The sequence below is a fragment of the Meriones unguiculatus genome (assembly GCF_030254825.1).
Source record: "Meriones unguiculatus strain TT.TT164.6M chromosome 13 unlocalized genomic scaffold, Bangor_MerUng_6.1 Chr13_unordered_Scaffold_45, whole genome shotgun sequence".
Lineage (NCBI taxonomy): Eukaryota > Metazoa > Chordata > Mammalia > Rodentia > Muridae > Meriones > Meriones unguiculatus.
Window position 1 is genome coordinate 2,178,395 of NW_026843652.1, and position 13,970 is coordinate 2,192,364.

A 13,970-nucleotide genomic window follows, 5' to 3' on the forward strand; every position below is an offset into this window, starting at 1 on the left:
TTTAAAAAATTAAAAAAAATATTTGACACAAATAATTAAATAAATAATGATAAAAAAATTCTTGGGCACACATACAAAAAGTGGGACTTCATTAAGATTTTTTTTTTCTTTTCGTTTTCTTGACAGGAAAAGTTTGAACATGTTTCTCCCCTGTCCTCCTTTTTATTCTCCTCCCTCCCCTTCCCTTCCCTGCCTTCCTTGCTCAGTGTGAATTTACAAACATTGCACTTGAATGGATGCAGTTCTTCAAAGCATTGCCAAAAGGACCCCTGCAGCCTCACTTCTAAACCTTGAACCTCAAATGCATTCTAGCTATTTTTTTTCTTGCATTGGTGATTAATTAAAGCAACTCATTTTCTGGGGGGTAGGGGTAGATACTCAGACATGGTGAATTCCTCATCTACTCCTCCCCATTCCCCATGCTTACGACCTTTAGCACTTTGGGGAGCACATTGACAGAGGTTCCCCACCCATTCAAACCACAATCATACATGTGCTTTCTAAGATTTTCTAATAAAATTCTTTTAGTTGCCAGTATGAGACCTTAACTAAAAAAGAATTGTTTTCATTCTCAGGTGACAATCTCATAAGTACAGCCATGATAATAAGTGACATATCAAGATGCTCAGGTGGGTATTCTGTGTACAGTGCCAGTACACAGGCTCAGACCCAGGAACTCAGTGGAGCCAAGCCTTCCCTATTTGAGTTTGGTTCACTTCCTTGTTGAAGCCACCTATGGCTAAAAAAAAGAAGTTTGTGGGATTGGGAGTGTACCTCACTTGATACGAGGTGGAGCAGAAGGATCAGAAATTCAAGGTCATCTTATAGCTGTTTAGTTTAAGGCCGGGCTGGGCTACAGGGGACCCTAACCAAATAATAATAATAGTAATAACTACAATACCTTTCAACTAAGAGCATTATTTGGTGGTCATTGTTCCAAGCTAGAGCTAACCTCAGGTCACCGAACTTCCTCATAGAGATAGCAAGGAGGAAACAAGGTCAAGTCCAGAAAGACTATCTGCACACAGACCCCTCTCCAACCGAGCCTTCCTCGCCAAATATGTGGAAATATGTGTTTCCACTGATGACCAGAGGTGCCCCAGCTTGTAGTGTTGGGAGCATGGGGAAGGCAAAGTCACAATGGAGCACAGCTGTTTGATCACCAGCCCACTGAGACCATCACAAGCAAACAAAATCACAAAAGTACAACAAAGGAAAAAAAAAATGTACTGGGTATAATGCGCTCGAAGAGAATGGAAGAAAAAATACCAAAAACTCAGAACAGTGGCCTGTCTCTCTATGGGCCCTCTATCCTATTCCATTAGTGGTGACCTACCCCCAAATCAGGCTCCATCCAACTACACCCGAGTTTGGAATGATGACCTGCATTCAGCCAGACCAGAGAATGGAGCAGCAACATATTTGTTGATCTCTGTCTACCAGACCAGAGCCCAAAGCACCAGCCAAACTCTGCCAGACCAGAGACCACAGCAGCAGCAAATTTCTGCCAGATCAGAGGCCAGAGCAGGGGACACACTCTGCCAGACCCGAGGCCAGAGTAGTGGATAAGATCTGCCAGACCAGAGACCAGAGAACATTGGCAGAGGTGCCAATCCTGAGCTCCACATACTGTATCAATCCCTTGCCACATTCTTGCCACTCTCACTGGAGACTGTGAAGCATGGCTCAAGCCTCCTGAAATGGGAAAAAAATCAGGTCTAGGGGGATAGAAGGATTTTGTCCCATGTCCTCAGTCAGTCCCAGAGACAAAAAATGACAGCGAGAGTCAAAACAGTTAAACAAGACACAGACTAGATCCCATTGCTTGTGCAGCAGAAAAATACACAGAGCCAGACAGCAGATCCCACCACTCCTGCAGTGGAAAAGGAAAGTAGGATATCAGTGAATCTCTGCTGCAGGAGCTACCTGCATTGTCCTTGTCCAAAGATCCAGAGATCAAAGAAAACTTGGTGCTCAACTCCCTTTACAGATGTGCCCTTTTGGGGGGATCTGGAAAGTCTTCCAGACCCCCTGTGGCCCACAGCTGTCCAGAGCATCAGCTCTAACCTTTCTGATGACACATATTACACATTTTGCCTTGAGTCCCAAAAAAACAAACTAGAGAAACACCAAGAAAGACACAGACAGATACAGACAGAGTGCTCATTTACTGGCTGTTGTTCAGCTCCATGTGCCTGGGGTGCTTGGGAGACTTGGGGATCCAATATAAGAACCCATATGTTATGGCCAGATCTTAGGGTGACCAAAGATCATCAGGAGCCAGACCACATATGCAAGAGCAAAGAGCTTTATTTGGGCTTATGCTGGGTCTCTCCATTTTTACAAACACAGTGGATCAGAGAGAGCCCTGAGCAGGTGCATGGCAGGGTTTTGATTGGGGTTTTAGGAAGGACCAGGAAGTTCTGGTTTAATAGTTACAGGATTGGTTGACATTCAGCAAGGGCAAGCTTTTTACAAAGTGATTGGCTAGCTAACATAACTAACATTGAGGGAGCTATCTCTAGGCCTCAGGAATGTTGGGTATTTTCTTTGTCACTGAAGGTTCTACTACAAAGTTGGTAGACTGCTCAGCACAAATGCCCCACTTTGAGATAAGATACCTTCCCATTCTTGTTATCCTCAGGCTGTTCCTTGGGTAAGGAATCTTACGACCTTGTATTTGGAATTGGTGACCCATGGTCCAATTCCTGGTGGCTTTATAATAGAGTCACTATTCTGGTGAAATTTAAGTGCCCTTTTTTAGGCCTAGTTCCTGGTGACCTTTGAAGATGTCTCTCCATTCTAAAAGATCCATTTGGATTTTGTGGGGGTTATAAATTATATGTCCTGTGTCAGAGAGCACTCAAATATTAAGCTGTGATATAGAAGAGTAGAACTGATGATGTAAAGGATTTACTATCGCTGAGAAACTAGTGGTACCAGTTAGAATTTAGCTGAGGGAAGACTGCCTGTAAAACACTCCACAGATACGCAGTATGCTAACCAGACCTGTTAGAGATTAGGATCCCGGGATACACATGTTTGCTCACCAGGATTGTGTAGAAATGTGTCAGGGTTATGTCTTTTTAATTTGTAAATTCCCAATGTGTATTTATTAATTCATGAATGCAAATGAAAGCAGACAAGATTGGTGGGTGTACAATTTGGGTCAGGTATCTTGCTCCAGTAAATATTGAATTTCAAATTAAGGGACTGTCCTATGCCCATATGTACAATCCTCATTGACACAGTTCTGTCAGTTCAAATTTGAGACACAGGCTATGGGCTTAAGCTGTGTCTGTCAGGTTACAGGTCTCAGCAGCTAATATTGTACACAGGGATAACATCGAACAGTATCTTATTAATGGCTTTCCCTCTACAAGAGAATGGCCTGTGTTTTTCAAAGTCAGTATGCAATGTGTTTTTTTTTCAACTCTGAGTTTAAGAGCACTGGCTGCTCTTCCAGAGGTCAGGAGTTCAATTCCCACCAACCACATGGTGGCTTACAACATCTATAATGAGATATGGTGCTCTTTTCTGGCATGCAAGTGTAGATGCATGCAGAACACTGTATCAATAATAAATAAATATATGAATAAATAAATAAATAAATAAGTCAGTTGTTGGTATTATTAAATTTTATTTTGTTGATGCATTACTGCTCTAGTCTCTTATTAGATAATATTCTTTGATAATCCAGTCATTAAGAATTTCATTCCTTTTCCCCTAGTGCTTTGATATTTGTTTTTGTTAAAGCAATGTCTCCTGTAGATCAGCCTTTCACATGCTATGTAGTTTACACTTTATTGGAACACTGAATGCTGCCCCTACTGCCTAGTGCCTAGAACATAGTCCTGCAGCTCTTTTTAGGTGGGCCCTGACTAGTGAGTGTGAAGTAAAATAGAACAGTGAATTAATGTCCCCTGAAGACCCTAAATATTTAGAGGTGGGCAATTACAAATAAAGAGGGACCTGTGTAAGAATTGAGTTCACTAACCTACTTTGAAGCTGGTGTAGTCACAACACAGAAAGGGAGGGGGAGAAGGGAAGATGGTAATGAGTCATGTAATCAATTTTAGATGGTCAATAAAAGTGAAAACTGTACATTTGGGGGGAGTCATACACAAAGGGAATCAAGAATATGGATTAGTTGCTGAGCTTGTTTCTGGGAAGCAAATTTCTATAGTTGCATGAGTTCAAACAAAACAGAAGTTCTGGATAAAATGCTGTGGTAGTGACTAACAGGGATGTTTCCCCTCCCCACATTTGAAAATGCACAACCTGAGAAAAGAAGTTGTGAGTAATACTTGGTGTTCTCTAATACATATTCAAAGTCTCTGAAGAATATTGGACCATAAGGCCATTTTCAACTTTTAAAAATAATTTTAAGGTTATAATGAAATCATTTCAACCTTTTCATTCCTCTCTGCTCTTACATCTCAAATGCTGGGATGAATCTTTAAGGAGGCTACTTAACAATCAAAGCAGACCTGGCTGTCAGGTTCTCCCAGCATCCCTCAATCTTTTCCTGTTACAAGGTATGGGTGTCATACACAGATCTCTACCTCAGAAGTTGAGCTGCCCTCCTCCCAGCTCTCATTCCTTATGTATTCCAACCATTTTGGTTACCTGGTCTATTTCATTTATCATTTACCTTCCCACCCTTTTCATCTGGCTCTCTTCTCCTCTCACATGGCTCAAGTTCATGTCAATCCTAGACTGTCCCAGATGTTCCTGTGTCTGACTATGTTCTCTCATATATCTATAATAAACTTTCTATTTCAACATTCCTAGGTACAGCCATATCCTTTTTGTTTTATTTCTCATTTTCATTGAGCTCTCATTACCTACTCCTTTCTTTCAAATTCATGGTCATTTGTTTCTTTAATGGTTGTTACTATTTGGCTTTGACTAAAGTTTGGCTGAAGGACTTCCCAAATATGAGGTAGAGATGACTGCGTTGGACACTGATCATGTAATGGAATGTGCAACATAAATGACCTGTATCTTGGAAGATGAGCAGGTGCCCTGGGAAAGTAGAAGATTTTATTTTAAAACATTTCCAAGATGAGGATGTTGCAGGATATTTGATCCAAGTGTGATCCCATAGATTGTGAACAGTAAAAACCTGTGCTTTGTTTGGTATGGTTGAGCCCTAACACAAACCTTAATTCCAACAACTTTCTGTTTATTCTAAAGAGGTGATTATGGTATGGTTCCGTCAGCCCTGGAACATACCTTTAATTCAAAAGCTCTCTGTGCACAGGATTTAATAATGTTAACCCTAGATCAAGAGGCAAAGCAAGAAGCCAGCTGACAGGGATTAAAGAGTAAGTGGAACTTTCAGCTGAAATGTATTTAAGAAAGAGTGTAAAAGTGGAAGGAGTTTTAACATAGTAGATTTTGGGCTTTTTGAGCTTTGAGCTAGAAAGCCTTTGGCCTTGGGTTCCTTTGGCCTATCTCCCCTGATCTGTCATCTGAACTGGTGAGCTTTTGGGGCTTTTTACTCTTGGAGTTGAGGTGAGTAGGATGGTCAGATGGGTGCTTTCTCTGCCTCTCTTCACTGGAAGGTTTTAAAATAGAATAATTGGAATTTTCATTCTTTTATAACAACATTAGCATTCTGTGTGCCCATAGGGGTTAGGGCAAAGCTAGAATGCCTCTGCTATCAGCATCATTTGATCTTTGATCCACTGGTAGAGGAGCTACTACTGTCCTAAGACTCAGCTGTATTGTTCAAGCTAATGAGGGATTCTGGGTAGGCCTAGCAGTCAGGAGCAATAGTGGGAGGTAATTTATGGGTTTGTTTTGGGATTTTCCTCTGATATAGCTCTAAAGAGCTGTGAGTGAGACCAGAGGCCATGTCATGCTGAGTGTGGGGCCATTGTCCCCAGGCCAGGAATAGCAGGCTCCTGAGCTATCACAGCCTGATCTGCTTTGAATGAGATGGACTGTGGTTCAGGCTGTGGTTCTGTTGGTCTCCATGTGGTGATCTTGACAGAGACCCTTGGCCTCTGACCCTTCCTGAGTGTTGATTGTCCAGAGAAGTGAGGACTTTGCCGCCTGGGCAGTAGAAAATTGTGGTGCTTATAATATCACTATCTAGTGTACACACGCAAGCATAAGTTTTGCAGTAGACAGATTGGAAAACTGAAGGTCTCATTTCTAGAAATGATTAATGTTGTATTCCACATAGAGATTTGCATAACAAATTTTACAACTCGTTTTGAACCTGGAAGAAAAGAGGGGTGGTGGTCATCTTTCAGCAATACTTGATTACATTTTTTTTAACCTTTCAACTACCACCAGTCACAATGGCATGATTTAGGGAAATTCAAATCCACGGTACAAAAGGAATTTCTGAGATGCAGAATTTTGTCAGGTGTGCCTGGTTTTAAATAAGTGGATAGGAAAGATACACATATTGTGACATAAATCATGCAGCAGGAAACAGAAACTAAATTATTCTCCATCATTTTTTTGTGTATGATTGTTGGCAAGGGCTGGGCTGTGCCTGAACCCACAAGGGGACATGAGGGACTGCAAGCCATAGCCCAGCTTAAGATCACCTCCATTTTCTAAGAGACTTCCAGAGCAAAAGGACTCTCTGTAAAGGAGGTTAGTAGTAGCTGGAGGGTCAGAAATATAAAGATTTAGGTGTCACTTTGTGTTTGTCTTGTAGCAGTTGTGAAATCTGTGTTTATTTAATTTTTATTAATTAGAAAATCAAAGGTATCTCTGGTGCAGTGCACATTTTTCATGTTAGAGTTTCCTTAGGTCTTTTCATGTAAACTTGTCTCTATTTTAGGCTTATGTTTTTGACTTTTTTTCTCACCCCCTCATTCTTTCATAAACACTGTACACATTCTTGATTATTGAAGTTTGTGGTAAGTACAGAAGTCACATCATGCCAGAAGATTATGAGATTCATGACAATAGAATCATCCCTTATTTTTCTGTTTTCCTCTGTTTCTTACCAGGTGGCTTTTCTGATATGAGATAGAGATTTTAGATTGTTCTTTAGCAATCACATAAAGACAATTTGCACTATGTCTGTAGAAGGCAGAAGAGACAACATGAAGGTGAGTGATACCAGTTGGCCAGTTTACTCCTTCGCTTTTGACATTTTCTTTTGGTGATCTGTCATTTTCTTCAGAAGTTTCATGTATCCAGTGGTCTCCATATTCTTTAGTTGGATGATTTTATTCTCCTGAGAAGATTAAATCAAAACCATACCCCATCCCTAATTTGGGGGTGAGGGTTGTACCTTTTTAGGCATGTTATATCTTTTATAGGGCAAATGATTTTTTGAAAATAGAAAAAGTATAGTATCTCAATTAAAGTTAAAAAAATACCTTTGAAAGTTTACAAATATACCTTAAAGTGTATTTATTTCTAGATAATAAAGGGCATTCACTTTAATTTTCAGCCTGCCTATTACAAGCAGCTTTTAAATAAAATCACTTTAAATCCTATGTGCCTGCCTCTGCCTCACAGGTGGTATGTAAAGGGCATGTGCCTCCAAAATGCTGGGATTAAGGCTATGAACCACCAACACCCTGTCATTGTAACTTCTGAGTTTAGAAAACAACTAATTAATAGATAACTGCTTGTCTCTGCTGGGATTAAAGGCACTGTCTATCCCCACACTGCTCAAAAATTTTATATTCACTCCAAAGTATTCCAACGCAAACAAGTTTATACCTTTGAATTTACTTAAAACATTTTAAACCCCTTAACTGTTTTTAATATGAAACAACAAAAGTATATTTTTTATTTAAGAAGAAAACACTAGTCTTCATAAGTTTGGTTGGACTCAATAACCAAGCTGTCTGATGAAAAGTTACCTCTGCTTATTCAGGTGATCTCTACTATTCAAATATAATCATTATCAATTTTGATAGGATCCACCATTCTTTTCCTGTAGAAACATTCAGTTTTACCAATGAAGACACAGTTCAACAGTTTCTCACTATCTACTCCTTTTAGTTGTGTTTACTTCTTTTTGTTCTACAGTATTTAGGTGTGCTGTTAAGTTGCTGGGTAGAGATCTCTCTGATTTTTTTTTTCTGAATGTACTTAGTGCTATGAACTGTTCTCTGGCCGACACTTCTGTTGTGTACTACGAGTTTTGATATGTTATGTATTCATTTCATGAACTTATTGCAATTTTCTTATATCTTTTGAGACTTCCACTGTTCAAGTATTTCATCAATTTTGGAGCATAGTATATGAGTTGCTCAGAAGAGGGAATAATGTTTCGTGCTTGGGTGGATGTTCTGTAAACATCATTTGGGTATATTTAGTTTTTTGATGTTAGTTATCTGGAACATTTCTCTGTTCCGTTTGGTCAGGAGGACCTGTCCATTGGTGAAAGTGATATATTGAAGTCTTCCCCTATTGGCTCATGAGGGCCAGGATGTGATGCAAGCTGCATAAGGGTTTCTTTTATAACTTAGGTGATCTTAGGTTTGGGCCATAGATGTTAAGTATTGAAATGTTATATTGCTAGATTTTTGTTAAAATGTCATTTCCTTTGCCATCTTTTGATTAGTTGCTTTTGAAGTCTGTTTTGTTAGATATTAAAATTGCTATATGAGCTTTATACTCTAGTCCATTTATTTGGGATATCTTTTCCAACACTTTACCTTGAGATAATGTCTATCTTGATGTGAAGCTGTGTTTGATGTGTTTAGATGAAGGGTGGATTCTGTTTATCATCCATTTTGTGAGCCTGTGTCTCTTTATTGGTGAATTTGGGTCAATGGTATTAAGAGATATCAACAAACAGTGATTGTAAATCCTGGTATTTTGGTGGTGGTGGTGGTTGTTTTAGCACCCTGTGTTGGGCTACATTCATAGATACATATGTTTAAATTTGACCTTATGAAACATCTTATTTTCTCCATTTGCTGATTGAAAGTTTCTGGGCATGGTTAGTAATTTGTCTTGGCTTCTGTAGTTTTTTAAGAGTCAGAAGCACACTGTCTAAGCCCTTCAACTTCTAGCATCTTTACTGAGAACACAGGATTAATTTCAAAGATCTGCCTTTATTTATTTCTTGGTTGTTTTTTGTTTGTTTTGGTTTGTCTGTTTGATTGTTTGGTTAGTGTGGTCTGTTTTATTTTTTTTTTCTGTTGCAGCTTTTCATATTCTTTCCTTGTGCTGTATGTTTAGAGTTTTGATTATTCTGGTAAGAGGACTTTCTTTTCTGGTCTCTTTGGTGTTTTGTATGCTGCTTGTGCCTTGATAGGCATCTTCTTCTTTAGGTTAATTTTTTTTCTTGTATGGTTTTGCTGAAAATATCTTCTTTACCTTCGATCTCATCCTTCTTCTGCTAATCTGACCATGAGCATGTTTTGTCTTTTCATAATATCCCAGAGTTCCTAGATATTTTGTGGTAGAGAACTTTTACATTTCACATTTTCTTTGACACATGTATCTATTTCGTCTTTTTTCTATTCTTTTTTACTGTCGTTTTATTTTATTTTCAGACAGGTTTGTTTTTATAGCCTTTGCTGTCACTTTGTAGACCAGGCTGGCCTTGAACTCCCAACAGTGCATTGGTTTCTGCCTACCTGAGTTCTGGTATTAAAGGAGTGTACAAACACAGCTGTCTTCCATTTCTTCTATTTGTTTTCACTGCATATATTTCTCTCTTGATCTCTGTTTTGAGTGTGAACCTTGCCTCTGTAGTTCCTTGTTGTAGTCTTTAAATTTTTCATTTCCAGGATTCCCTAACTTTCTGTTTTTTTTTTTTAATAAATTTCTTTTTTTTTTGAAGTTGGAATTCTCCGTGTAGTATTGGCTCTGGTGGACTTGCTTTTTAGCCCAGGCCCACTTCAATGTCACAGAGATCTATCTGCCTCTGCCTACTCAAGTGCTGGGATCAATGGTGTGCACCATCATGGCCAGCTTGTTTGTGCTTTCTTTATTGCTTCTATTTCCATATTTCCAGAATGTGTTTCATTCTGTCATTCTCCATTTGGGAGAGGCCTGGAGATCAGCTTCCAGATGGAGAATGGTGGTTCCATTTCTCTCAAGTGCAGCTAGACCACTTTAGGGCAACACTCATGTTCACTAAGCCAGAGTGAGGAATGAAATTTCTATTGACTGTTACAGGCAGCTATCCTGTAGTAGTGGTAGTGGAAATTCAGGTGTTCCAGAACCTATGACCATACCAAAGTCTTACCATTCTCAGTTAAGCTGCTGTGCCTTGCTCTGAAGACTTTCACCTCAGAGTTACAGGTGAAAGTCCATGTTTGGTTGACTTGCAACCAAGACATAGGCCTAGTGAGACCCAGATCCAGTGAGGCCTAGGCCCAGTGGGTCAGAGAGCAGGCCCAGAGGGGAATAAATGATGAATATCAGGGGCAATGATGGAAGGCTGATGGTATCAGGTGGCATACAACCAGTCAGCACGCATGCACCTGCAACTTGTTTATTTGAAGTCAGGGACTTATAAACTTTGTGCAAAGGGAAGGATTTTGAGGATAAATATATGATTTGCTGGGGTTTAGGGGTCAAGGATACTTGACTTACATATAGTGCTACCATGCCTCATTTTCCATGAAGTAGCAAGGTCCTGTCACAAGAAGGAGAACACAGTACTCAATTATCCTATATGTGGGAAAAAAATCTCTGAGTACAGTTGAAAGTCACTGCTGAAGACAAAGATCCTTAGCAGGATGATCCATTTCTAGGAATTCCCAGATGTTTGTTCGAGCAGTTTTCTTCACAGAAAAGGGTTTGCCTAATAATCTACCCTGAGGGCTCTGTGAGGCTCTTTATATGACCCATGGTCATATAGATCTGGAGGCAGATTTTTAGGCCCTTCACTGAGAAAACAGAGTTCACCATCACAGACTGAATGGAAATAAGTGGCTATCCAGAGATGTCAGACTTCACCCTAATCCAGCAAAGCCTCATATCCCTCAAATGTTTGTTGTTTCATGGCTTTATTTAAGGAATTTATTGGTTTCCTCCAATTGTTTGATTATTATTTGCCTGGATTTTTTATGGAATTTATTCATACCATATACCACAGCACATCCTGAATATACAAACATAGCTGAAAACACAAGAAAAAGATCTCGAAACAAAGTACATGAAGATGATATTGGTCATTACAGCAACTGGTGCAAAAGGTGGTGTTTAAGTGTATAATACAAACACACTGTTTCTTTAAAAATCTGCTTTCTTCTACTTGGCTTTTAAAAGGTTATATATTCTCACACTGATGCAGACATATACCCAATCATGAGTCATAGAATACAATATGGTTTCTGAGTGATCCTAGCAGACATCATTTTCTTTATCATAAAAATATGAGTTAATTTTAGTAGTCAAAATTAGTTTTTCTAATGTTGAAACATTTGTATGCTTTAATGGAATCTCTTCAATTGGAACATCCCTAAACCTCCAATGCATTTTTATAGTTGGCAAAGGAAAGAACCGGAATGCAGAAGTTGAGTGATGGCCAGTGAGTTCTTTGATTTTGGTTTTGACTATAATCCTATTGTATTTGCTTATAGGACTGTGTTATATTTATAGGCCTATCTTTGTGTTTCCTTTTGGCAGGGATGCTATGTATATTGTGTGATTTTATTAGTTATAATCTAACTATAATGTTTCTCTCAAAAGTCATAGACTTTCACATATTTTTGCCTTCTGAAAATTTATATTATGTTTTAATTCCTTGAATTTTTGTTGATTTGGAGACTTAATTTAGAGAAACAGTTTTACTTCACTCTTATTGATCTTAAAGACTTGCCTCTCCTCATTTCTTGGTGTATCTGTGTTTTCAAGTTGCACTCATCAATGTCTCAATTTTTGCTACGTAAGTGACTGATAGTATTAACACATTGCTTTTGAGTTTTTAAAACTTCCTCATATATTGTCTCTTTATCCTTATTAGCTTCAATAGTCAAGATTTCAAAGCCTACAGTCATCTTAGGGAGCCTCAATTAACAGCATGCCCTCATCAGAGAAGCTGGGTGCTATATCTTTGAGAGGTTGTGTTGACAGATGGTTGATGTGGGAAGGCTCTTCTACTGAGAGATGCAATATTTCTAAGCAAGTAGGCCTGGCCTACATAAGATAACTACCTGAGCATGAGACAATGATTAAACAAGAGACCAACCCAGAAAACATTTGCCCATGGCTTTTGCCTTAATTTTCTTCAAGCTTGACTTTCCATGCTAAGCTCCCAAAATGATGGACTGTGATCTGACAGTACCAGACTCAATGAATAAACACATTCATGACCTGACAGTCTTTTGGTTAGGGGATGTAGTCACAGAACAAAGTAGGAAATTAGAACAAATATATATGGGAAGAGTGATTTCACTGCTGGACAAAACCTTGGAATGTTCTCTCTCTTTTTTTTTTCAATGCAGTTTAGTCAGGAACCTTGAACAATCATCTGACCCTGGGGAAAGCCAGCCCACAGCTTAAATAGCCTCTGGGTAGCCAACTCCAGCATGCCACGTGGGCAATGCCGATAGGTCCACATACATGGAAGCAAGCCAGATCCTCAGCCTTAGCCAAATGTGGAATTGTTCGTGACAGAGAGCACTGACCGGGAAGGTGGAAGGTGGAAACCAGCTCCATCTTTAAGGCGCAGCATTACACAGCTCTCTACAGTTCCCCCTTTTTGTTTTAGACGCATCAGGCAAGAGTAGAGGTCTAATCTCTGATATTAGAAATAAATTGGGACTTTGCACTGATGTTCATTTAGGTGTCATCCACCTAAAGAGCATCAGGAGTGTTCTCTTTTTAAGGAATGTGGAAAACATCAGGATTTAAGATGGCAAAAGCTTTAGAAAGCTGTATACAGAGCTTCATCAACTGTTCTGGTAGGACCTAGTAGAACAGAGTGTTGAGAGTAATGCAGAAAGAGTAATTTCAGGTTGGAGGATTTCAGTGGACAATAGACTCCATGAAAAATTAAGCTAGAGGACATTTGTGTGATATTTTGCCTTAAAATCATACTTATGCTGCCCAAGCCCTGAGCAATTGAGTAAGTTAGAATTAAAAAAATATCAGGCTTCATTTCTTACTTGGAATACTAAATCTGTTAAATGGTTATTGTTAGCGAGACATTCAGGACCACAGTGAAAGAAAGAGACAAGTGGAGCAGAAATAAACATAGTTTTTGGTTTGTTGAGAAAAGCATCATTAGGTAGTTTCAGATGGCAGTCACGTGCTGAAACAGACAGTAAATTTCAAGGAGGTTATCATCATCAAAGAGAAGGTCCTAGTTCTGGATTTGAAGCCTAAGATGGTGTCCATACAGTAATACTCCCCACTGCTAATTCTTCTATTAATGGAAGGGGTAGGCAAAGTGTTTCCTAGTGCCAGGAAGGAACTTCATATAAAACCTGCTCCAAAAGTGGTCCAAATGTGGCACCGTCCATCCCAATTTGTCCACCCCAATGTAGAATCCAACTTGACAGGCTCACCCATGTTGTGCTGGTTCTAGAAACAAGAAAGATGCAAAATTTAAGGTAATAGATTCTTTCTTTGTAGCTTCAGTTCAGCCCGGTGCCAGCCATCAGTGTTTAGCAGAGTCAGATTACCAGTGAAGATACTGTAAAGTTTCATTGCATGAAGCAGTGAGGGTGAAGACTGAGTTGCACCTTGACACTACAAGATGTTGAGAAACTTAAGTTAGGAGACACCTACCATATAGTGCTGCCTATAGGGAGTGGAATTAAGCAATCTTGGGGATGTATGAGAGGTTTCAGGGATAGGACCATCTAAGCCTTTCAAACAGCATCAGGATTTATTGTTTTCCTTGCTGATCTTCTTTCCTTGGTCCAGTCTTCCTAAAATATGTACACATTCCTCTCTACAAGAATGGGAAAGGGGTATTCTGTGCATCTATGTTGGAATTATGTAACTTGCTTCTGATGTTACAAGATGTGGTACCCAAGAGATTATCTTGTGTGTTAGAAGAGACTGTGAAC

General features: G+C 39.3%; 1 protein-coding gene across 1 annotated transcript in view; it reads left to right on the top strand.

The window, feature by feature from the left end:
* The window catches only part of LOC132651298 (zinc finger protein 79-like), a gene marked incomplete at its 3' end in the record, with an annotated part of 135,868 nt that overhangs the window by 111,111 nt on the left and 10,787 nt on the right, over window positions 1–13,970 (top strand). The gene's annotated exons all lie outside the window — the stretch shown is intronic.